Here is a 666-nt window from a genome sequence, read left to right as displayed (position 1 = left end):
ATAAAGCACAAGTTATACATATAACCAAGCCTTCTTTTCATGTTCAAATGGGGGGGGATTTGAAATGTGCATGTATGAAAGAGACATTTAAATTTTAAAGTACAGTAGCATGTGATCTTGTCTTTTTAAGATAATTACGTGTCTGCTGATCCGCAGTGGAGTGATTGAACTGGGAGGGAGACCCTTCATCAGTCAAACTCACATTGCTGCAGCCATGTGGTGCGTGCCTGCTGAGTCACTTGGAAGCCCGGCTTTATCACTGATGTGAATTTAAAAATAGGTTAGTCGAGAAAGGATTTTTTGCCAAGATCAGCAAACTCAAAACAGAAAAAGGAAGTTTATTCTGCATGTTCCAGGGAGTCATCCAGAAAATACTACGAGGAAATGTTTGTTATGCTGTTTGTTTTTGTGATATTACACATCAAATGACAGCTAATATCACAGCTAATACTCACCATATGGCGGCAATTGCTCTTCTGATGTTAGTGGTACGATATACACAGTGGACAAAATAACAGGAATACCTTACAGTAATGAAGCCATACAGTAAATCCCTGCAATGAATTCCTCTTATGTAAAACCTGCTGATTAAACTTTTTAGGTCAATAAATTACAATGACCTGTAGGACTAAAATAATAAGTCAATTAATCATTAAACATTTTTTT

The sequence above is a fragment of the Morone saxatilis genome, unplaced genomic scaffold (genome assembly GCF_004916995.1).
Source record: "Morone saxatilis isolate NCDOM2014 unplaced genomic scaffold, NCSU_SB_2.0 Contig7, whole genome shotgun sequence".
Classification (NCBI taxonomy): domain Eukaryota; kingdom Metazoa; phylum Chordata; class Actinopteri; family Moronidae; genus Morone; species Morone saxatilis.
Note: the sequence above shows the minus strand (reverse complement) of the source record.